The 25955-nt window shown below is 40.9% G+C and overlaps 1 protein-coding gene across 2 annotated transcripts in view; it reads right to left on the bottom strand.

The window, feature by feature from the left end:
* The window catches only part of nrg1 (neuregulin 1), a 402950-nt gene that overhangs the window by 355696 nt on the left and 21299 nt on the right, over positions 1-25955 (bottom strand). Inside the window, exon 1 of one of the 2 annotated variants that reach the window (XM_073042526.1) lies at positions 427-495. The exons of the other annotated variant lie outside the window; for it this stretch is intronic. The gene's annotated coding sequence lies outside the window, so the exon portion shown is untranslated. Of the gene's footprint in view, positions 1-426; positions 496-25955 lie in introns of those variants that run through there. 2 annotated transcript variants of the gene reach the window in all.

Below are 25955 nucleotides of genomic sequence, written 5' to 3'. Positions count from 1 at the left end.
TTAATAGTGAAAGGACAAAGTACAATCTCCTCTTGTCCCACAAGATCCTGGGTAGGTCTGTAGTCTAGTGTAGTTGTTTTCTTTCTCATGTTGTTTTTTTCATAGTTCAGTCTAGTTTTTGTACTGTGTCATGTAACACCATGGTCCTGAAAAACATTGTCTCATTTTTACTATGCACTGTACCAGCAGTTATGGTCGAAATGACAATAAAATTGACTTGACTTGTCTTGCCTTGAAGATATCAAACTCCTCTGATTCAGACTAATAGAGCACCTGTTCCACTTGTGTTTTCACCAACTGAAATCCCAAACTTTGAATTCCCTCATTCTCTCCCCTTTAAAAACCAAACTTGTTGACCAAGAATTTAGTCCCTTGGACATAATTTATGTATAATTTATGTTCTGTGAGTTGTTCGAATCTATGTACCTGTGATGCAGCTGCAAGCAAGCTTTTCAGTGCACTTGTGTATATGACAATAAAGTTGACTTGTCTCAGTGTCAAATTTTCTTCGATGAGAAACACTCCCGTGATAAGACTCTGCATTGCACTCTTCAATCATGGAAGCAACCAGTAATTCTCCACTGCACTTATTCAAACCACTTGAACTAGACCAAGCTTATATTAAAGCAAAGACATAAAAATAAATGTTTCAAACACGGCCGTTTGAGTGTACAAGATTGGACATATTCCCTTTGTCCCAACCAGCATTCTGGTCAGCTGCACCAGCTGAATATAACATGTATTGTCATCAAAGCTGGCAGCTGAGGGCAGATTGATGCCTGTAGTCACTTTCTATAGTCTTGTTTACCCTGAACATCAACAAGTGCATGCTGAAAGGTTAGACATGTATAACACAGTCTGTTTGGATTGCTCTAAAGTGGAGATGATTAGTATCATGTTCCACGTCTCCAAGCAAATTACAGCATTGCTTGTGAGTGACTATGAAGTCACTCAGCTGTGACTGATGGAGGGGCTTTTCCTTTTGCTATATGCATTAATGGTCAGTACCTAGGATGATAGGTTATCTGGTATTCTCAAAATTAGCTTGTACTTTCCATTAATTGAGAGAAACAATAGCTTTTAAAGCCTGTTACCAGATCATCAATTTTTGCGAATGCCATCTGGATTTAATAAATATGTTTATTGTTTGGAAGTCTAAATATAGGAGTGGATTGACAAAAACTAGCTTTTTATGCTGCACTATCACAAAGCAAAATAGTATGTTTGATTAGCACGCTACAACACACAACTTTAAGTATTCGCTCCTTCCACCAAATGTGATGGAACAAGTGCAAAGCCCACTGTAATAATTTGGCAAGAATTCTTCACTATCACTGATCAACCTTAGAGCACCACTACCTGTGAGATCTGCTCCAAATCATTCATGATCCTGACTTGGAGATATATCACTTTTCCTTTATCATTACAAGATGATAAAGAAAACATTTGAACTCCCTCCTAACAGCATTGTGAGAATACATTCCCCATGAGTAAAGCAATTGTTTAAGGAGATTGAAAAGAAATTACAGATTCTGGAAATCTCAAGTAAAAAGAGAAAGTTCTGGAAACACTCAAGAAGTTAGATGGTATCTTGAAAGAGAAACAGTTAACAGTTCAAGTTAGGGACCTTTCACTGCAACAAGTGGAACCTTAATTTGCAGAGAAGGTGACGGGAAGAGCTATGGCTGTATGTGGACAGATCTTTATTTCTCTTCTACAGCTGAAAATTACCTTTTACACAGTCTAAGGAAAGGTGTCAACTTAAACTGTTACCTCTATTTCTCTTTCCACAGAAGATGTTTGATTAACATTTTCAGTTTTTATATCAGTGGTTTAAGAAGATCATCCAAGGATGACCATCAAATATTGATGCTGCCAAAGATAGCCTCATTCTCTAAAACCAGGCTGATTACATTTTTCCATGAACCCTATAAACAGCTGGTTACCTTGAAGTGCGGTCAAGATCGTCACTAAGTATTTTCCAGCTATTTCCCAAAACATGCGAATATCATGTTGTATTTTTCTTCATTGTCAGCTCCCTTCATTGCTTTGCTGTTGCTCAGTGGCTTGTATTCTACAGAACAAACATAATGTGTTCCATTCTTCATCTGCCCTCCTGTTTAAAGCTGGCCCATGCTTCTATCTGTGACAATATAGGTGCTATATTCAGTAAGAAATAATGGCCAGCTATTATACATCCTTAAGTCATACAAAAGCCCTTTGCAACCAACTGTAGGATGAAGGCTAAGTAAATTCAGCATGTTCCCGAAGACTCTTATCAATTTTTACAGATGCATCACAGCTTGGTATAGCAGCTGCTCTCCCCAAGACAGTAAAAAATTGTAGAATTTTGAATGGAGCACAGTCCATCTATCTCCCCTCTACTGACTGTCTACACTTCTCACTGCTTCTGGAAAGCAGCCAATGTAATCAAGGACACCTTCCACCCTAAACATTCTCTCTTCTCCTCTCTTCCATTTGCCAGAAGGTACCAAAGCCCGAGGGCACAGACCAGCAGACACAAGAACAGTTCATATCCTTCCATTTTCAGAATCATGAATGGCCCTCACATATGGGTGAAATCTTGATTTGACAATCTTCCTCATCATAGTCCTTGCACTTTATTTATCTACCGACACTGCACTTTCTCTAATTACAGTATACTCTGAATTTCGTTCTCTTTTTACAGTCTCAGTGTAAATACGGCATGTATGGCATGATTTGTCTGGTGGCATGCAAATCAAAAGCTTTTCAACTGTATTTAAGTACATATGGCAATAATAGGCCAATACCACTTATCTGCAGGAGAGCTGGCTCTACTGGTAGAAGACTTAGCTGCACATTGTTAGGGGTCAATGTCAAATATGTACCCTTGCTTTGTGAGACTCTACATTGAGGCCTCAGGGCTGCTGATTGGTCCCTGGGACTATTTTCAATGCTGACATTAATTATGGTGTGTGCGATAAAAAGCTGAAAGAACTGACAAGGAGATGTCTTTCTGTCCGCTGTTGAACAGCCCGACGGTACAACTGCACAATTTCATGACGAGTAGGGAGCAAGAGAGAATCTTTGTTCATGTGGCTTGCTCAGGCAAGATATAGAAGATAAGCAGTCCTTTGAGGAAAAGTGTTCTGGCAGCTGGAGGAGAGGCAAACCGACAGAAGGTGCAGTGAAACAGAACATTTCATTCTGCAACAATACAAGCTGCTGCTCGAATTAATGCTGCAAACCCCATATGTTGAAAACTATAGCCTAGATACTGATTTGCAATAAATTTTAAACCCTCACAGTTGAATTATAAAGATCTCTGCTGCAGAGGATCATCACCAAAATGCTGGACAAGAAAAGACCTGTTCAGAATAACACAGAAAGTGCAGGATGCACTTTGGCTCAAGATCCTTCATGTGGACTGAAAGAAAGATCACCGTTTCTCTTTCCATAGATGTTGTCTGACTAGTATTTTCTGTTTCTTTTTTCCTTTTTCAAAGGGGGTTTATTCAATGATTACAGCATCACATTATTAAGATATTGCAGTATTACATGATTTACAATTTTAAATTAAGTATCACAAACCCTCTCTGTCCAGAATACATCTGAGCCTAGAAACCTCCACTGTACCTGTGAATAATGCGCACTACTTCTTTAGGGGCATGTGGGCATAGGCATAACGCCTGATGAGAGGCAGGTAGCATTTTCTGTTATTATATTAGTCGCTGAAGAAGATGATTCAAGGATTGGCATTTGAAGGTTGACTCTGTTAAATACGACTCCATCCTCTAAAGCTGTGACAAATCGCATCTTTCAGTGCATTTCAAGGGACCTCTAAGCACAGCCAGTTACTTTGAAGTACATTCAGTATGGCGCAAAGGGATTTTCCAGCTGTTTTCCAAAAGTTATGAATGCCTGTCTTGTATTTTGCTTCATTGTCAGAGTACAGTCAGCGCCCTCCTTTGCTTTGCTGTTGCAGCAGTGGCATTGAGTTCTGCAGAATTACCAACTTGTAAACTAGGCACCATATTTCCTCTGCCCTTCTGTTTAAAACTAAACTATGCTTAATTCAGTGCCGGTAAGAGTGCTGAATTCAAGAATAAATAATGGTCAGCCTTAATACAACCTTATGTCATCCCAAAGACCTTTACGGCCAACTGAGTATTTAGAGTAGTTCCACTTCTATACTTTCAGCTTAGGTCATTATCTTCATGTCAACAGCTCTGGGACAGGAATTTTTACTTATCAAATTCATACCATCCATCAAACATCCATTTACAGCCATCCTACTTTAATTCTATTTTATTCTCCACACAGTCACGTTAATTCTCCCAGAGTCTACCACTCACCTACACATTAGGAGTAACTTACAGTGGCCAACTAACCTAGCAAGCTGCCTGACTAAACAGTACAGAGACTAGAGAATCCAGAGAAACAATCACAGGTTCACACAGAGAATATGCGAACTCCACACAGACAACAGCGGATGTCGGATCACTGGGGCTGTGAGACTGCAGCTCTATTAGTTGTGCCACAGTGGGCTCCCTGAACTTTGTTGTCCTCAATGTATCATACTCATCTGATACCAGAGTGTGGTTTTCACTTGGCTATCCTTTCCTGCAGCAAGTTCCATTCCCTAATCACCTTTGAAATAACCTTCTTAGATCCTTGCTTCAGATCTTTCAATCAATTATCTTTATTTATTTCTGACTGCACAGAGCATAGAAACATAGAAAACCTACTGTGCAATACAGGCCCTTCGGCCCACAATGCTGTGCTGAACATGTACTTACTTAGAAATTACCTTGGGTTACCCATAGCCCTCTATTTTTCTGAGCTCCATGTGCCTGTCCAGTAGTCTCTTCAAAGACCCTATCATATCCGCCTCCACCACCATTGCCGGCAGCCCATTCCATGCACTCACCACGCTCTGCGTAAAAAAACTTACCCTGACATCTCCTCTGTACCTACTTCCAAGAACCTTAAAACTATGCCCTCTTGTGTTAGCCGTTTCAGCCCTGGGAAAAAGCCCCTGACTATCCACATGATCAATGCTTCTCATCATCTTATACACCTCTATCAGGTCACCTCTCATTCTCCACCGCTCCAAGGAAAAAAGGCCGAGTTCACTCAATCTATTCTCATAAGGCATGCTCTCCAATCCAGGCAACATCCTTGAAAATCTCCTCTGCACCCTTCCTATAGTTTCCACATCCTTCCTGTAGTGAAGTGACCAGGACAGAACATAGTACTCCAAGTGGGGTCTGACCAGGGTCATATACAATTGTAACATTACCTCTCAGCTCTTAAACTCAATCCCACGGTTGATGAAGGCAAATGCACTGTATGCCTTCTTAACCACAGAGTCAACCTTTGTAGCAGCTTTGAGTGTCCTATGTATTTGGACCCCAGGATCCCTCTGATCCTCTACACTGCCAAGAGCCTTACCATTAATACTATATTCTGCCATCATATTTGACCTACCAAAATGAACCACCTCACACTTATCTGGGTCGAACTCCATCTGCCACTTCTCGGACCAGTTTTGCATCTTATCAATGTCCCTCTGTAACTTCTGACAGCCCTCCACACTATCCACAACACCTCCAACCGTTGAACCTTTGTGTCATCAGCAAATTTACTTACCCATCCCTCCACTTCCTCATCCAGGTCATTTACAAAAATTACGAAGAGAAGGGGACCCAGAACAGATCATTGAGGCACACCACAGGTCACTGACCTCCATGCAGAATATGACCCGTCTACAACCACTCTTTGTCTTCTGTAAGCAAGATAATTCTGGATCTACAAAGCAATGTCCCCTTGGATCCCATGTCCCTTACTTTCTCAACAAGCCTTGCATGGGATAACTTATCGAATGCCTCACTGAAATCCATATACACTACATCTACTGCTCTACCTTCATCAATGTGTTTAGTCACATCCTCAAAAAATTCTATCAGGCTCATAAGGCACAACCTGCCTTTGACAAAGCCATGCTGACTATTCCTAATCATATTATGCCTCTCCAAATGTTCATAGATCCTGCCTCTCAGGATCTTCTGCATCAATTTACCAACCACTGAAGTAATAATGTTTTGCTGCTTCTAAGAAGAATGCAGACAATAGAACACAACACTCTCAATGTTGTACAAGATAGGTAACATGCAAAAGGGATAAACAGAGCCTGCTCAACCCACTCTCAGATGTCACATTACATATGTCACACTCCAGATGTCACAGTCTGTCATGGGAAGCCAGGTATTGTATTTCATCAGAGCCATGAAATTCCAAGTGATCTGGGCACCTAATCAGGTTGTGGAACCAGTAAGAGGACGACAGCATTGGGCTGGTGATTGGTCGGTTGTGATGAGGGTTGGCAATGATTGAGGAAAACTCATGTTCAGATGTCTATTTTGACTGGGCCTCATGTGCAATCTGACTGACTGAGCTGGTGTTTTAATTGAACCATTGCATGTGTGGTGAGCTGCTCTTTGCTCTTATTGTTTTAGTTAATGGCTGGTAGTCGACATGTGATTATGTTAATACTATTTTCGTTGTGTGATTTAAGACAGTTCTTTCCTGGCCTGAGGACTTTTCCCAGCACGGTTATCATGCTTAATCTTTTCCATATTATCTATGGCATCTGTCCAGCATTAATTCAGGTTGTTTGATCACTCTTTTGTACGCCATCTGTAACATTATTAATTTATGATAAATGTAAGCTTAACTACCAGCACCTTAACTTCTGACTTGGCATTTTACAGCCTCTCAGGTTATGCTCAACAACACAAGCTATCAGGCATCCCAAACTCACACCTCACATTTCCCATGTCTTGTTTCTCTTCTCTGCTGGATTTTCAGAGTTCATTTAGTTCCTCCGATTTGCACACCCTCTGGCCTTTGTTATTCACTCACGCCGCTCTTGTTCACCACCGCTTCTGTGACTTGCCCTCCAATCATTTCACATCCTTCTTTTGCTCCCTTCTCCATCCTCCTCCCCTGACAATTCAAAACTTGTTCTGTTGCCTCCTGGTTCTACTGAAAGGTTATTGATCTGAAACTTTAACTCTTAACACATTATAATTAAATAGATATTCCCCAGCCTGCTGAGTATTTCCTTTAGGAGCAATTTACTTCCACTCTGCTGTTGATCATAGTGATAATATCACTGTTGTACCAATAAATCATCATCAATTGATCAAAATAATTACATTACCAAAAAAATGACATTTATACAGCTTCAAATAACAAGTAGGAGCATGGCTTTTCAATAGGTATTGCCATTGTCTGATAGTTCACTGACCTAGACATGATCCTGACCTCAGCTGTTCTCCGGGTGGAACTTACACACTCTCTTTTACCATGTGGGCTTCCTCTGGATGGTCTGGTTTCCACACACATTCCAAAAATGTATTGTGGGTTCATTTCCACTATAAATTACTCTTTATTGTAGGTAAATAGCAAATATAAAGCAGTTGCTGGGCATATATTTTAAACAAGTTGTTCTGGCATTGGAGGGAAATAAGAAGTGGAGGGATGTAAATAGTGTAAACCCAGAACCTGGATGGACCTGATGGCCAAACAGCTTTCTATCTCATCATCATGAGAAAAGATAACCGCCATTGAGAAGCAATAAGCAAACGTTTATTTAATCTCATGTCATGACAAGATCCCATGAATTGTACATGAGCCTGTCTCCTTTGAAAATTCCTTACAATTCACTTCCTCAGCAAGGCTCTTCATTAGTTCCCCAAGTATATTGGTTCTGGCCTGTAGTTCATTATTTGCCTAGTGGGACATCCCTGACTGAAATGTTGGCGTTTGGTTTAAAAGCACTGCCTCAATACAAGTTATCAGAAAGCAAAGCAAAAGAGCAGATGTAGGAAATCTGAGATTATAAAAAAAAAACAAAGAATACAGATCAGGTAACATTCACAGAGAGAGAATCTATGTTAACATTTCAGGTAGATAGCTGCTGATCAGAACCAACTTGCTCAGAATTCCCTGCAGTCCTCATTTACATTCCATCGGCTTAGTAGGTCATTTGTATTCTTAGCTGCACTCCACCTGAAATAGCCTTCTTTTTCACATTTTTCTAGCTGTTAAATTCATGAGGGATTCCCTCAGTCTGTAAATATAATGTTCTTGTTACTGAACTGTGGAACTGAAAAGGAAGGATTCCATCACAACCCTGCTTTTCTTTTCACTTTGATGTTGGATAATCTTGATTTTACTACCTATCACAAGCAGATAGTCTGTGATTTATAGAACAGGAGGTAAAATAAATACAATCACAGTCTAGCACAGAGGAATCATTTTTATTTTCTGATTTCTCTCAAGCTTGGGCCAGCTAAATGTTCATCAAACTGCACAATGTCACAAATAATAGATCTCAGATAATAATATGATGTGGTGCCACATTCTTCTGTGTGGAGAGCTTTCCATCAAAATAAAAACACTTTAGTCAATCTAGCTAGGATGATTTTCTCTTCTGGAGCAGGAAACACCCTTTGAAATATTGACTGCATTGTAGCCAAACTGATGAATTACTCTACAATTCAATTTAAGAAGACAAAGGGAATGCAAATTAAATCTTCAGATTGTTTAAAAATAAGTGGAAAGCAAGCAGTAGCAGTGGATGGCCAGTGATTACAAGCCATTGAAGAGAAAGAATGAGATGGGTTGGAGGATCTCCAGGGATGTTAATCAGAGCTATCTGAAACTAAACTCTAGGCAAATATTTAAAATGTTTTATGCTGGTCTTCTGCTTGATTGATACATTGCGGCCTGGGCAGGGAATGGATGGATCAGCAGGCTTGGGGAAGATCGAATGGGTAACAGATGATTGACAAGCTGGAGAATCTCAGAAAGGATTAGGAAACTGGATAAGTAGAAGATTGGGGAAGGATAGAGTTGAAAATCAAATGAGATGGGGACTGCAGGTCCGGGTTGGCGGGAGGTCATAGGAAAGATGAAGCAGAGAGGAGGGAAGGAATCAGAGTTCAGTGGGAAAGGTGTGGAGAAAGGGAGATCAGGGAGCAGGGAAGTGCTTGGATGTATTGGTATCCGGGCTTGATACCTTCTCCCAAAGCATTCCTGTGCATCCTGATTCCCATCACTTTCCCAAAGCATGCAAGCCTATCTCCCTGAGGCTTCAAAGCTCTGGAAGTCCAGCCTTCAGGGTCTGAAGACATGGAGAAAAATATTCTCTTCAAAATATTTTAGCAATCGACTCTTATGTTGAGAGGTAATCACCTCTCGACTACACTTGTGTGCAGTTGGTGGAAGGTTGGGATTAGGTTTGACTTTATTTTAAGAAGATTCGTTTTGCATTTTTGCATTGTCTGAAAGCTAATACAGAGAAGGAGGCCAGTCAGCCTGTCCTTCTGCTAGCTCTGCAGAGCTTAATCCCATAATTTTACACCACAGCTACAATCTTTTTCTTTGAGGAATTTATCTAATTCCTTTTGTTTGAGCTTTTCATTGAATCTCACAGTACATTCCATGTAGATACCATTATGATGCCTCTAATGTCAGTCTTGTTTACAGAAACTACAGACTGTTTAGGGCACTAAGAAGTTACAACATTTACAAGGAAAATAGAACATTCCAGATACTGGAAGATCTGAGTAGGAGGATGGAATGGGGAGGATGTTTCCATTTGTAGGTAAGTCTGTAGGTAAGGTCACAGTGTCTAAAGAGACATCCTCTTAAAACTTAAACGAGGAGGAATGTCTTTAGCCAGAGGGTAGTGAATTTGTGGAATTCATCACCACAAAGGGCTTGAGGCCAAATCATTGGGTGTATTTAAGGCAGAGACTGGTAGGTACTTGATTGGTAAGTGGGTCAAGGGTTATGGTGAAAAGGCAGGAGACTGGGTTGAAGAAAAGTAAACACAAAGTACACTGCAGATGCTGTGGTCAAATCAAGATGTACAAACAAGCTCGATGAACTCAGCAGGTCGGGCAGCATCTGTTGAAATGAGCAGTCAACATTTCGGGCCGAGACCCTTCGTCAGGACTGAAGAAGGAGGGGGCAGGGGTCCTATAAAGAAGGTGGGGGGAGGGTGGAAGGTGCCAGGTGAAAAACCAATCAGAGGAAAGATCAAGGGGTGGGGGAGGGGAAGCAGGGATGGGATAGGCCGGAGAGGTGAAGAAGGAATGTAAGGGGAAAGCACTATGGGTTGTAGAAGAAGGCAGAATCATGAGAGAGGTGATAGGCAGCTAGAAGAGGAGGCAGAGTGAAAGTGGGATGGTGGAAGGGAGAGGGAGGGAATTACCGGAAGTTGGAGAATTCAATGTTCATACCAAGGGGCAGGAGACTACCCAGACAGTATATGAGGTGTTGCTCCTCCAACCTGAGTTTGGCCTCATCATGGCAGTAGAGGAGGCCATGTATGGACATATCTAGATGGGAATGTGAAGCAGAGTTGAAGTGGGTGGCAACCGGGAGGTCCTGTCTGTTGCGGCGGACGGAGCGGAGGTGCTCGATGAAGCGGTCCCCCAATCTGCGTTGGGTCTCGCCGATGTAGAGGAGGCCACACTGGGAGCACCGGATGCAATAGATGACCCCAACAGACTCACAAGTGAAGTGCAAATATGAGGAAATCTGCAGATGCTGGAAATTCAAAAAACAACACATACAAAATGCTGGTGGAACACAGCAGGCCAGGCAGCATCTATAGGGAGAAGCGCTGTTGACGTTTCGGTTCTCGTCCCGAAACGTCGACAGCGCTTCTCCTTATAGATGCTGCTTGGCGCTGTGTTCCACCAGAAGGGTCTCGGCCCGAAACGTTGACAGCGCTTCTCCCTATAGATGTTGCCTGGCCTGCTATATTCCACCAGAATTTTGTGTGTGTTGTCACAAGTGAAGTGTTGCCTCACCTGGAAGGACTGTTTGGGGCCCTGAATGGTGGTAAGAGAGGAGGTGTAGGGACAGGTGTAGCAAGCGTAAGTGCTTCCCAAACAGTCCTTCCAGGTGAGGCAACACTTCACTTGTGAGTCTGTTGGGGTCATCTGTTGCATCCGGTGCTCCCAGTGCGGCCTCCTCTACATCGGCGAGACCCGACACAGATTGGGGGACGGCTTCGTCGAGCACCTCCGCTCCATCCGCCACAAGAGACAGGATCTCCCGGTTGCCACCCACTTCAACTCTGTTTCACATTCCCATTTTAATACATCCATACATGGCCTCCTCTATTGCCATGATGAAGCCAAACTCAGGTTGGAGGAGCAACGTCTCATATACCGTCTGGGTAGTCTCCAGCCCCTTGGTATGAACATCAAATTCTCCAACTTCCGGTAATTCCCTCCCTCTCCCTTCCCCCATCCCACTTTCATTCTGCCTCCTCTTCCAGCTGCCTATCACCTCTCTCATGATTCTGCCTTCTTCTACTACCCATTGTGCTTTCCCCTTTCATTCCTTCTTCACCTCTCCGGCCTATCCCCTCCCTGCTTCCCCGCCCCCATCCCTTGATCTTTCCTCTGATTCATTTTTCACCTGGCACCTTCCACCTTCCCCCCACCTTACAGGGCCCCTGCCCCCTCCTTCTTCAGTCCTGACGGCAGGTCTCGGCCCGAAACATTGACTGCTCATTTCAATGGATGCTGTCTGACCTGCTGAGTTCATCCAGCTTGTTTTTACGTCTTAGGTTGAAGAAAACTCAGCCATGATTAAATGGCTGAACAGGCTCAATAGGTTCAAATACCTAATTCTACTCCTATTTCTAATGGACATAGACACTTTGACAGGTACATGGAAGGGACATTTGCTAAATGCAGGCAAATGGAACGAGCTTGCATTGTCACCTTGGTATGTATGAGGTGGGCAGAATGGGGCTGAAGGGCTGAAGGGCCTGAGCTGCCAAGAGGACAGCGTATTTGTTTTGTTGTTTTTCTTGGTTTCAGAGGAGACTCAGCTTCATCCTATATCTAATGTTTTAGTGCTGCTTAGAAATGAACCTGGTATCCATTGTGGGTAATTATTAACACCCAGCACTTCTTACTCACCAATGCAGTATTGAAAGTGTGCTGTAGTACCAGATGTGCTGTCCTTTGGAGAAGACTTTAAACAATAATAGGTTAATGGCAGGTGCGATCTCATTGGGTCAACACTTGGCCTTGGATCACCTGCACAATACAAATATCTATGGCAGGATGCTGTTTATTGACGACAGAACAAGGTTTAACGCCATCTTCCCTGCAGACCGGATCGAAAATCTACAGAACCTGGGCCTCTGTACTTCCCACTTGACTGGATCCTTGACTTCCTAGCTGGCAGGCCACAGTCTGTGTGGATTGGAAATAATATCTCCACCTTGCTGATGATCAACACTTGCACACCTCAGGAGTGTGTGCTTAGCCCGTTGCTCTACTCTCTCTACACCCACGACTGAGGCACAGCTCAAACAGCATCTATAAATCTGGTGATGATACAACCATTGGTGGTAGAATCCCAGATGGTGACGAGAGGGCGTACAGGAGGGAGATATATCAGCTATTGAGTAGTATCACAGGAACAACCTTGCACTTAACTTCAGTAAAACCAAAGAGCTGATTGTGGACTTCAGAAAAGGGAACATGTACCAGTCCACATAGAGAGATCAGAAGTGGAGAAAGTGAGCAATTTTAAATTCCTGGATGTTAATATCTTTGATGGATCTAAGCTGGTTCCAATACAGTATATCGATTCAGTTATAAAGAAGACAACACAGCAGCTATATTTCATTTAGAGTTTGAGGAAATTTGGTTTGCCACCTAAAACAGTTGCAAATTTTTACAGATGTACTACGGAGAGCATTCTGACTGGCTGCATCACTGCCTGGTGTGGGGGAGGGGGCTACTGCACAGTATTGAAGTAATCTGCAGAAAGTTGTAGAATTAGTCAGCCTCATCATGGGTACTAGCCTCCATAGTATCCAAGACATTTCAAGGAGCAGTACCTCAAAAAGGCAGTGTCCGTCATTAAGGACCCCACTACCCAGGACATGCCCTCTTCTCATCGTTACCATCAGGAAGGAAGACACACACTCAGCAATTCAGTAACAGCTTCTTCCCCTCTGCCATCCGATTTCTGAATGAAGACCACTTCACTTCTTTTTTATTTCTGTTTTTACGCTACTTATTTAATTTATCTATTGTATATACTCTTAGTGTAATTCATAGTTTTTTTCCTGTGTTATCATGTATTGCACTGTACTGCTGCCGCAAAGTTAACAAATTTCATGACATATGCCCATAATATTAAACCTGATTCTGATTCTGATATTACCTCAAGGAAACACTGTTGAGCCCTCTCTGTTACATTGCCCAATATTAATGTCTCTGCTGATTCAGGAAAATCAATCATTTGTTCAAAATCGCATCATTATTTCCCTGATTTTGCCACCTGCAAATTGCCCAATGTGCCTCCTACATAACAGTCGTGACTACACTTCAAAACAGCCTCATTGGCTATAATGTAAAAGTTTGTGCATTGGGATGTATTGAGTGGTGCATGAAAGCTATTCTAGACATTCAAAATTTGCTTTCCCTTAGAGCAATATATTTTTATAAAGTAAATATATAAAATAATACCAAAGATAAATGTAAAATATCCACATTCCTTGAGAAATTCTGTTTTTGTAGGCGAGATTCATACCAATTCTGCATTATCACTTCTAAAATGTTATCAGTTTCATTGGGAAGGAGATAATCTCCCCTGGGATAGACTAACTCACTTTTTGCTTTTCTTTTATAATCTCTTGGTAAGTACTACTGTCTGTTGATATGGTCTATATGAATTTCAAGACTAGTTCTTTTGAAAGTTGAGTGATAAATCTTTATCTGAAATTTGAATTGGGTTTTCTAACAGCTACCATCAGCATGAATATTATTTTATTGTTTGCAAAGGGTTCTTCATCAGATACTCATGCAAGTTCTGAAATGATAAATCAGTCCCGGCCTTTATGAAACAAGTGGATTTATTTGTTATTCATGTGCACTTGCTGGCAGCCCAGCTTTGAGAAGCCTACTTCAGAGACTTGAGTTGAGCACATAATCTGGGCTAACACTCCAGGGCAGTACTGAGGGATTGAAGGATGTGAATGAGATTTTAAACTAAGACTTCATCTACCTTTTCAGGAAAAGGTTAAGGAAACCCCAAGACTATTCAAAGAAAGCAAGGAGATTTACTGGTTTTCCAACCAATATTATTCCCTGAGTAAATATAGATATATTAACTGCTTATTTGTCTGTCTCCTGTTTTCTGGATAACGAAACCTTCTCTGCATGGGCCATCCTGAGAAATACCCAAAGGTGCCATATAACTGCATTTCTTTTTAATGCCACTGAATTGGCAAATGACAAATCTGCCTAACATTCAGATCTGTGAAGCCCTTTTGGGTTCACTTTCAATTATCCAATCTCCTGTACTGCAGAGAATCCTTAAATGGTATTACAGTAAACACCTTACAAGCAAACTTGACTTTAAGACATGCAGTCTTAGTAAACCTTGATTCTGCTAAACTAAAGTTGGAAATTGTATCCTCAGTCCACGTTAGAGGCAAATGAGAATTATACATACACATATTTGCTCCAATTTTTTAGACAGAGAGACTTTACATTAAATATAGAGCTGATTATTACACAGAGTCTAATTGAAAGCACTTCCCTCAAGTACAGACAAAATGAAAACACATTTTACATGTGTACAAACAACCTTGCAAACATAATGTTTTTAATACACATCTGGTGTTCTGGTGTTTCAATGGTCTATATTCAGTCTGAATAGCAAAATGCCACTAGTCCTTGAACTGATTACTGTATTGCTATGCTTTGGAAGAGCTTGCTGCTTCCCACAGAGGTCACATTCACTGTGAATAATTACAGTTAAAACACTCCCCCACTGCTGAGCCCTTCTCATTCTTTATTCATGTTACCTAATTAGATTTTTAATCTCCAATTCATTTTAATGTGCTAACTCACATATCAGATATCCCATTACTGCAACGCCCTACTGTAACGGCAGATAGAATGGCAATACAATTTCCTGGCAGTTTATTCAAGACTCATTATTGTGTAATAATTAAATACTTTGAACAAGGTTAAGCCTCTTTCTAGCCATTGTTTTAATTTCAAGTTCTTCATGTCACTAGAATATATTAATATATCTGGTACAGATATTTTAGATGATTTAAAGAATACAATGTATTTTTTCAAAGCATTGTTTTAATAAAAGTATTGCCTTTGATTATGATATAATAGTTTGATGTTTTGAAAGAAACTAATTATTTTGATTATTGCAACAAAATGAGTTCATTAGGTATTTAATAACTATGCCAATTAAGTTGCCATTTCTTAAAGGCAACCTTTTTTTCATTTCCTCCTTTTAGGATGTAAAATAGTCTCTTTGAGCATTATGGGAAGGCATCAGTAAGCATGGATCAAATATTGCAAAAGAAATGTTGACCTGCCTTCAGAATTCTGATCAATAAATGTAGCAGATTTACCCAATTGCCGCTGTCTCCAACACTGAACCTTGCCTCTTGTTCTTTTGGTAACACTGTATATCCTAAATGTAACCAGGTGACAGCTGAATATCATTTATATTGTTAAAGTGCGCTTATGTATTCACCTTAGTAATACTAAAATAGCTGCCCGTGCCTTTAAGAGAAAACGATGATATCATTTTGCTTGTGTTGAATGAAGAGTTACCATGTTCCAGAGAAAATGATGTCTGTGTGCTTTTCCCAGGTTTGGTGAGGAAAATTAAATTATATTTGATAATATTCATTTAAATTCATTTATATTTGAAAATCTAGAATATGAGTAATTTGATATGTTTTACATATGAGTGCTTTAGATTTTCGTGAGTATATTGATCAGTGCTGGAATAGTGTGGTTGTGTGAATTTTCTATCGGCCTACTGGGTTAGTTTTTTAGTAATTCAACTACAAGTCAATATATTACAAAAGTTTTTGTAAAGTTTTATTTTTGTCTTTCTTTATTGTTTCATGACTGAATGTGAATGTAACGGAGTAATGTGAATGTGGTAATCTCTGTTTACATAGCACAAGCAAGGCAAACTCATTTCAAGGCCTAGCCTATATGTGTTTGGAAGTTAAGCAAGTGTGTGCCAAAAGCGAATACAGTCAGCCCTCCTTATCTGCGGGGGATTGGTTCCGGGACCGCCCCCCCCCCCCCCCCGCGGATACCAAAAAACACGGATGCTCAAGTCCCTTATTTAATCTGTCTCAATGCGGTGGTCTTTAGGACCCAGCGGAACCCTGGACCTTATTTAACCTGTATCAGTGCGGTGGACTTTAGGACCTTGTGCAGTTCTGAATCTGCAGGATTTCTGTTCACGAAAATAATGATGATCACGATTGAAAATAAAGTGGAAGTAATAAAGCAATCTGAAAGAGGTGAAACGCCATCAGTCATTGGAAAAGCGTTAGGCAACAGTCGGTCAACAATCGGAACAATTCTAATGGAGCATTTGAAAGGCCCTGCCCCGATGAAAGCTACAATTATTACTAAGCAACACAATGGTTTAATTATTGAAATACATATGTTTCTTAAGTGTTTTATATGCATAGAAAGGTAAAATATATACTATATACTAAGACAAATGTTTTACTGACTGAGGCTACATAATACCAGATGTACCTGTCCCGACTTCAAATCCGACTTAAAGACGGACTCAGGAACGGAACTCGTTCATAACCCAGGGACTGCCTGTACTGTTAAATCATCTATAGGTTACTTATAATACCTAATACAATGTAAATGCTATGTAAATAGTTGTTAACCTGTATTGTTTAGGGAAAATTGACACGAAAAAAAGTCTGTACATGCTCAAACAACGAGTGCTGGAGAGAGAACTTACGGGTTTCCCAATCCGCGGTTGGTTGAATCCGCGGATGCGGAACCCACGGATAAAGAGGACTGACTGTATATCTCTTAGTTAAGATGAAATGTATTTATTCATATTTTTGATGGTGTGTATAAGGTACAGGGTTGGTGGGATTCTAATATTTGTATTTTTTAGAGTTGCCACTACCGTATTGGTTTTGTATATTTCGGTTTAGTTATTTCCATACTGCATATGTAACAAGGGTGTGGTCTAGAATTAAACTGAGATTGTAACAGCAGGAAATGTTTTTTTTTAAATTAATGTCGTTGTTTTTATTTTGATACCCTCTTCCTGTATTAAAACATCTAAAGCAGATAAAGGAATTAAAGACCCAAAAATGTATTTGTTGTCCTACGTGTGTAATTTTCCTGAGGCTACAAAATATAGTGATCCAAAGGAAGGGAATGCAGGTAAATTTTGACTTTGACAGATTGTCCAACCAGGCAGTTATGAAGCAGCAGGTTGTTATGTTCCTTCCCAATTTCCAGTTCCATTGAAATCAAATCTTAGAAAAAGGGCTAAAAGGAGCAACGGCAAAGCTTTTTGGGATCTTTTACACCTAGCACTTTCAGTGACCAAGCTGCTCAAGTCCTGAAGCACATACTACTAAACTGAGTCTGCAGCATGTAATGAGTGAACTTTTACATCACCATCGTAAATTTGACATATGCATCTATTGTCAGGAAGATGCTTCAGGGCAGCTTAAGAGAGGATTGCAATTATTGTCTAAAGAATTACACACAAAAATTGCTGGAGGAGGTCAGGCAACATCTGGTAAATGAATAAACAGTCAATGTTTCAGGCCAAGACCCTTCCTCAGGTTTGGAAAGAGCTTTCCCCCTTCCTTTCCAGTCCTGAGGAAGGGTCTTAGCCAAAAACATTGAAACATAGAATACCTGCAGCACAATACAGGCCCTTCAGCCCACAATGCTGTGCCGAACATGTACTTACTTTAGAAATTACCTAGTGTTACCAATAGCCCTCTATTTTTCTAAGCTCCATGTACCTATCTAAAAGTCTCTTAAAAGACCCTATTGTATCCGGCTCCACCACGGGTGCCGGCAGCCCATTCCATGCACTCACCACTCTCTGTGTAAAAAATCTGCCCCTGACACCTCCATTGTACCTACTTGCAAGCACCTTAAAACTGTGCCCTCTCGTGCTAGCCATTTCAGCCCTGGGAAAAAGCCTCTGACTATCCACACGATCAATGCCTCTCATCACCTTGTACACCTCTACCAGGTCACCTCTCATCCTCCATTGCTCCAAGAAGAGAAGACCAAGTTCACTCAACCTATTCTCATAAGGCATGCTCCCTAATCCAGACAACATCCTTGTAAATCTCCTCTGCACCCTTTCTATGGTTTCCACGTCCTTCCTGTAGTGAGGTGACCAGAACTGAGCACATACTCCAAGTGGGGTCTGACCAGGTCCTATATAGCTGCAACATTACCTCTCAACTCCTAAATTCAATTCCACGATTGATGAAGGCCAATGCACCATATGCCTTCTTAACCACACAGTCAACCTGCGCAGCAGCTTTGAATGTCGACTGTTTATTCTTCTCCATAGATGGTGCCTGATCTGCTGAGTTCCTCCAGCAATTTTTGTATGTGTTGCTCTGTGAAATCCAGTGTGCTCTGGATTTCAAGCATCGGCAGAACCTCTTGTGTTTATGTTGTCTAAAGAGCTCTCTTAGTCAATACTAAAGCATTAAGTCATGAGTCAGAAACCTGTGAGCAATTACTAAATGATTAGGGAGAGATTATCCAATTAATTTAATGCAACAATATTCTCAGAGCAGTCCTCCTTTAATATATATTAAATATATTTAAGAAGATTAAATATTGTTATTTTCTTGAGGTTAATTATCCAGATTGACATTTGTAAGTGAGACAATGATCGTTCTGGTCAAGATGGTGCTGATCTGTGTTGTCTATCAAGGTCAGACATAATTGTTTTTTATGTTCGTAAGCATTGTTTTGTATCAGTGCTGGGAGGTAGGTGTCTGGGATGTGGTTTAACCCAGGTGCTCCAGTTTCCACCCGCAGTCCAATAATGTAGCAGTTAGTAGGTTAATTGATCATAGATTCATATAAATCTACAACACATTACAGGCCTTTTGGCCCACAATGTTGTGCCAACCAAGTAACCTACTCTAGAAACTGCCTAGAGTTACCCTACCATATAGCCCTCGAGTTCTCTAAGCTCCATGTACCTAAGAGTCTCTTAAAAGACCCTATTGTATCCACCACTACCACCGTCGCTGGCAGTGCATTCCACACACCCACAACTCTTTGAGTAAAATACATACCTCTGAAATCCTCCTTTCAAGCACCTTAAAACTATGTTCCCATGTGTTAGCAATTTCAGCCCTGGGAAAAAGCCTCTGGCTATCCACATGATCAATGCCTCTCAACACCTTATATATCCTCAGTCGCTTCAAGGAGAAAAGGCCAAGTTCACCCAACCTATTCACATAAGGCACACTCTTTGTAAATCTCCTCTGCTCCCTTTCTATGTTTTCATATCCTTCCTGTAGTGAGGTGACCAGAACTGAGCACAGTACTCCAAATGGGATCTAACTAAGGTCATATATAGCTTTAACATTATCTCACAGCTCATGAACTCAATCCCACGGTTGAAGAAGGCCATCACACCAGACGCCTTCTTAACAACACTGCCAACCTGCGCAGCAGCTTAGAGTGTTCTATGGACACAGTCCCCAACATTACTCTGATCCTCCACACTGCCAAGAGCCTTACCATTAATATCATATTCCGTCTTCAAATTTGACCCACCGAAATGAAGACTTCACACTTATCTGGGTTGAACTCCATCTGCCATTTAATTGTAAATTATCCTGTGATTAGGCTAATGTTAAAAAGGTGGGTTGCTGGGCAGTGTGGCTTATTGGGTGAGAAGGGCTTATTCCTCAATGTATCTCTAATTCAATATATAAATAAAATAAAGAAATAAATATGAGTTTACTAAGAGGACAGACCAAAGTCAGGTTGATACGCTTTGCAATTGAAGGCCAGTGCCCCCTGTTGACAGCTATCAGATCAGCAAGCAGTGTGGAAAAGGTCCAGTGATCCCCGTTGTCAATGACCAAAGTCAGTGGACCCCATGAACGAGGACTGGTGATCCCCCCAGGGTTGGAGGTCAGTGTGAGCCTGGAGTTTGATGCCTGGTTTTCATGATCCAGTCATCGGTCAGTCCTGTGGTCGATACTAAAGGACAAAGAAAAAATTTGCAGAAACTGGAAGTTGAGGCCCGGTGGTCGAAACCCTGAATCAGCATGTCTGGAGGTCAAAGGCCCAATACCTGTAAGCCTGCCAGTCCACTGGGGAAGTTGGATGCCCGATATCTGTGAGTCCAGTGGGGACTAGAGGCCCGGAGGTGGTCTGTCCTGGGGTTGGAGGCCTGTCTGTGTGTGTTAGTGGGTAGGTGGGTGGCAGTGAGGAAAGGGGTTTATTTTGCTGTTGTTGTTGCTTGTGTTGTTCTGCTGAATATTGTGAGCATGTTATGTTGGTGCCCGAATGTGTGTCTGCACATGGGGATTGCCCGCAGCACATGTTGGCTGTTAATGCATATGTTTCAATATACATGATAAATTAATCACAATCTGAGTGACAAATAACATTTCTCTCCCTTTGCTGAGACCTCCCTGTTTGTTCAGTTACAAGGGGGAGCAGGCAGCTGGAGGATATGTTATGAATTGCTGATGATGCCAGGACCAAGTTTTCATAAGATTCGTGTCAGTCTTGAGTAAAGAACAGCAGAAGGGTTAAAGGTAATTTATATTATTATAGGAAACACATACAGGGGGAATGAGTAGATGTGTATGAGTTAACTTAATGGCTTGGTAATGTGAAAGGCATTATCCTCAATGGCAATTGAATTCCTAGACACATATCATGAGGAATTAAGTTACACATTATTAGCCTAACTCTGCACCATTTATTAGTCGCATTTAACATACTTGGGAAATCCAGGATCACTGCTTGAGGAGACATTGCTTCAGTGGAGAGCTTTCAGGCATCAGTGATAAGAATAACTAAAGCTTAGGTCTCTCATAATAAGGACGAATTAAAGAAATGAATATGTTCTTTGGATAAAGGATGTAATTTAAGTCATGAAAAATGCAGAGTCAAGTAATGCAGGCAGACTTATCTTAGAGTCTTAAGCATTGATTACACCAAAGAGAAGGCCTCAGTGCCTCAAACTAAATTGAAATGAAGCACTATAGTGATAATCAATTGCTTAACTGTCACATAATTCTAAAAGAAACTCAATATTGACTTTCTTAATCAATAACTGAAGGCTATGGGATTAAAAATAACAAAAGATTATTAAGTATGCTCTGCTATCTCACTATTATGCAACAGTGGAAATTCTCCAGAAAAACTTGAGATCATTTAAAATTCTACTGACAAGTCCTGCTTGCAGTCTCCCCTACACTTGTTCACCTTCCTGATTAGATAAATAATGGATTTAAAAATTCTCCTCCTTGTTTTCATTTTCTTCCATGGCCTCTTCTCTTTTTCTCTCTTTGATCTTCTCAAAGTTCAAAAGTAAATTTATTAACAAAGTACATACACATGTCACCGTCTGCAAACCTGAGATTCATTTTCTTGTGGGCGATCACAGTAAATACAAGAAACACAACAAAATCGATGAAAGACCACAATCAACAGGGCTAACAACAGCCAATGTGCAAAAAAACTGTGTAAATATAAAAGAAAAACAACCCTAATGATAAGTAAATAAGCAAAAAATATCGAGAACAGGAGATGAATAGTCCTTGAAAGTAAGTCCAGTTCAGTGGGAGTCATTCAGTGATAGGGCGAGTGAAATTATCCCCTCTGGTTCAAGACCCTAATGACTGAGGAGTAATAACTGTTCCTGAAACTGATGGTGCTGGTCCTGAGGATTCTGTGCTTTCTTCCTGGAGGCAAGATAGGCATAGCCTGGGTGGTGGGGATCCCTGATGATGGATGCTGCTTTCCTGCGACAATGCTCCATGTAGATTTGCTCAGTGGTGGAGAGGGCTTTACCTGTAATGGACTGGGCCATATCCACTGCTTTTTGTAGGCTTTTCTGTACAAGGGCTTTGGTATTTCCTTAATAGGCCATGATGCAACGAGTTAATATACTCTCCACCAAACATCTATAGATGTTTGCTAAAGTTTTAGATGATAAGTCGAATCTTCGCAAACATCTAAGGAAGTAGAGGCCCTGCCATGCTTTCTTCATAATAGCACTTAGACCCTCTGAAATGATAACAATGGGGAATTTAAAGTTGCTGACCCTCTCCACCACTGATCTTCCAACGAGGATTGGCTCATGCACCTCCAGTTTCCTTCTTCTGAAGTCAATAATCATCTCCTTGGTCTTGCTGACATTGAGTAAGAAGTTGTTGTGGTACCACTCAGGCAGATTTTCATTCTCCCTCCTATCTGCTGATTTGTTACCACCTTCGAGCTGGTCAAAGACAGTGATGTCATTGTCAAATTGCAAATGGCATTGGAGCTATTCAATGGTCATCTAGGATACTGAGCCCCTTCTAATGAATTATTTTAACAATCCCAAAATTTAATCAGCCCAACATGCTTTCAACTGATTCATGTGGTCCAATCTCTCGAGTGGAATTGGAACACACCCCTCCCAATTCTGCTCAGAATGAGTGAATTGCAGTGAGATATAGTCAGCTCCATAACCACAAAAGATTCTGCAGATGCTGGAATTTCCAAGGCAACACATGCAAAATGCTGGCGGAACACAAGTCAAGCAGCATATATGGAGCAGAATAAGCAGTCAATCTTTCGGGCCAAAATCCTTCATCAGGACTGTAAAAGAAGTGGGGGGGGGGGGGGACCAACTTGCATTACTTCTCTTTCTGGATTTTTAAAAAATTCCTATTTGTTGAGGGCAGATTACATCTGTTACAGAGCCCCAGCAAAAAAAATGGCAAAGTGAACTTTGCTGATTTCTCCCTCAGTATCAGACTTTGTAATGTTGTTGTAATGGAGTCTCTAATGTTGTAATAGAGTCCCTAAGGCAGTCCGATGTTGCCTTTAACCTCGCTCTGGCAACTCCTGCGACGTCACTGGTACCAAGCCTTATCGGCCCTTGCCCTTCCCTTGGACAACATCGGTGGTGTGGAGAGGGGAGACTTGTTGCTTGGGCAACTGCTGGTCTTCCACACAACCTTGAGAGGACAAGACTTGCCAGGTGCAGATCCATGGTCTTGCAAGACTAACGGATGCCAGCATCATCATCAATGTGTTGTCAACCATTAAGCTCCTGAAAGAACGTGGTTCAACAATTAGGCTCCTGAAATGGCATGAATAATTTCACTCTCCTCAACACTGAACTGATCACTGAACACAAACTATGGATTCCCTTTAATGGATTCTACAATTCCTGTTCTCAGTATTATTTATTTACTTTTTTGGTATTTGCATAGTTTGTCTTCTTTTCCACTTTGGTTGCTTGTCAGTCTTTGTGCATAGTTGAGTATTGTTTCAATGATTCTATTGTATTTCTTTGTTCTTCTGTGAATATATGCAAGAAAACAAATCTCAGGGTAATATATGGTGATATATACTGATGCACCATCAATAACTCTCGGAGATGTGAGGCGAGATATAGGCTTTTATTGGCTGGCAGAAAGAACAAGCGGCAAGTGTCCACTACACAACATCCTGGAGACTGAGGCCAGGGCTGTGTCTCCAATCGCCTTTATACTGGGGTCCGTGGGAGGAGCCACAGGAGCAGTCAGCAGGGGGGCATGTCCAGACAGGTATATGTAGTTCACCACATATACATACTTTGATAATAAATTAACTTTGAACTTCAGTCATGATAAGAGTCACGACTGTATGTCTTCATCTACTTTCATTGCTTGAAATCATCCATTCCTCCCTAGCATTGAAAATAGAAGTTTCTGCCTCAGATGTTGCAAATTTCTGGAATTACAGTAGTACAGCACAAGGAATCTGGAAAACACTGACTGTTGTTACTTCGTGTAGACAAAGGAAATCTGGATGACTTCAGCAGTACTCTGAGCAGCAGATGGTAGTAAGTAACGTTGCAGTGCAGTGTATTTATCAATGAAGGGTGAACATATCATTGTAAATGATCATTTAAGACTATAAAAAAGATGTACTGAACAATACAAAGTACCCTTTTTAGTGTGATGTTCATCCAGAACTCTACAAGCTTAATTTTAGATCTACTAAAACCTATAATCTAAATAAATTCCCAGGAAATCACCAGAATGGTGGCAGGGTTACAAATCTTTGATGTTAGGAAGAAGTTAGAGATGCCAGACTAGTACTGCTTGATTCAAAGAAGGGTAAGTAAGAAAGATTTGTATTTGTGTAGTGCATTTAGGATGTTACAAATTGTTTTGCAGTCAGTTAAAAAGCATAAGATACAGTTTGTATACACCTGACCCTAAAAATTAATATCAATAGAAGCAAAATATCATTTTGACTGAATCATATATTGCTAGTCTGGGAATATGTTCCTTGGGAATATTTACATTTGTCCAGGACAGCAGACAAATCTTTGATTTAACATCACATCCAAAAGGTGACATCTCCAACAGCTCTGTCAATCTTTGAGCCTCTGGATTGAAAGGGAGCTACAAGCACTAAATGGCACCAATGAGTTTAATAGGGAAGATTTACTGAGGATTTCATTCCTATTATTTGATCAGATTTTAGGGTCAGGGCTTTACTGGTAAAGTCAGCATTTATTCCCATTCCTAATTCCCCCTAAACCTGGTAGTCTGAGAAATTGAAGGTCCAAATATGTTGCTGCAAGCCTAGATCTGTAGCACATTTAAGTCAAACTGGGCATAGATACTAGATTTCCTCCTATGAAGAACATGATGAACTAGAACCACCATTAATAAGAGTAGCTGTTCCTTTATTAACTCCAGGTTATGACTTTGCTTTAAATTCCATGGCTGACATTATGGATTTGAGAAGCAAACTGTTGGTAGAACTCAGCAGATCAGGCGGCATCTGCGGAGGGAAATAAACAGTTGACTGTCCAAATGAAATCCAGGCGAAGTGTCTTCACCCAAAATGCTGACCCTCCACAGACACTTCCTGACCTGTTGAGTTCCTCAACCCTTGTTTGTTGCTCCTGATTCTAGCATCTGCGTTCTTCTGTGTCTCCAAGGTGGGATTTGATTTCAGATCTCTGCATTCTTAGACCAGGCCTCTAGTGACTTAACTACTGAACCACATTCAAATGAGCTTTGATAAAGTTAATAAGAAGAACCTTTTTCAGTGACATAAAGGCTAGTAATCATAGATTTAAGGTGATAGGAGCAAAGATAAGAGTGTAAATGAGAGGACTACTTGTGTAATTTCATTTTCATTCACTTTTTAGATTTGCATATTGTTGTCAAGACAAGAGCTTATTGCTGATCCCTAATTGGCTTTGTAAAGGTGATGAGATGGTTTCTTGAATTTCTGCACCTTTCAGTGATAGAACTCACGCCCTACTATTGGGTAAGGAGTTCCAAGGCCGAGACGCCCCAACAATGAAAGACCAACTTCGGTGAACAAAATGGAGGTGAACCTGTAGATGGTTCCCATCCATCTGCAGCTCTTGATATTTTTATAGTTAAGTGCACAAGTTTAGAAGGAGCCTTTGGAGTAGCCTGGGTCAGTGTGTTTTGTCAATGCCACTGTACACTGGTAGCAGAGTGAATTTTTAGAGTGATGGTCAAAAACTGGAGTCCATCACCAGAAAAGAAACAGTGGAAGAAGATTCAACAAAAACTTTAAAAAATTGTACAATTACTCAAAAAAAAACTTCTGGGTTCTAGGGAAGGAGGAGCGAGATGAGACAAATAGAAGTGATCTCTCAAGCAATCAGTACTGCTATGATAGACCAAATGGTCAATACAATCCCTGTCTATGAACAATGTATGATTGGTGCATTCTTTGTATGTATAGAATAGATTGGCTAATAGCCTGCTTGCTAACTGAGCCCAATACCAAATGCACAGAAAACCCAAGATCATATAATTTAAAAGCTTCAGT

The sequence above is a fragment of the Hemitrygon akajei genome, chromosome 4, assembly GCF_048418815.1.
Source record: "Hemitrygon akajei chromosome 4, sHemAka1.3, whole genome shotgun sequence".
NCBI lineage: Eukaryota > Metazoa > Chordata > Chondrichthyes > Myliobatiformes > Dasyatidae > Hemitrygon > Hemitrygon akajei.
This window is presented reverse-complemented; position numbering and strand designations above follow the sequence as displayed.